At 39.4% G+C, this 231-nt stretch overlaps 1 protein-coding gene across 1 annotated transcript in view; it reads left to right on the forward strand.

Moving 5' to 3' along the window:
- Positions 1–231, forward strand: part of LOC119585060 (arrestin homolog) — a gene marked incomplete in the record, with an annotated part of 137,586 nt that overhangs the window by 107,612 nt on the left and 29,743 nt on the right.

Raw genomic sequence — 231 nt, forward strand, 5'->3', positions numbered from 1 at the left:
GTATTCCAGAAGCCCATATTTTTTCTCTATCCCTTCATACATACTGATGAGCATTTTTTTTTCTCTTTCTCTCTCCCCACAAAGAGAAAAAAATTGCCTTTCACAACAGAGTTTCCCCAGGGTAGAAAACGGGATTCAGGTTGAGGAAACTTGATTATTGGGAGGAGGATAGACTGAAGAATTTTCTCTCTCTTATTTTCTCTGTTTGTTCGGTGCGTGTCTTTTCCAGTC

This window comes from Penaeus monodon, chromosome 19, assembly GCF_015228065.2.
Source record: "Penaeus monodon isolate SGIC_2016 chromosome 19, NSTDA_Pmon_1, whole genome shotgun sequence".
Taxonomy (NCBI): domain Eukaryota; kingdom Metazoa; phylum Arthropoda; class Malacostraca; order Decapoda; family Penaeidae; genus Penaeus; species Penaeus monodon.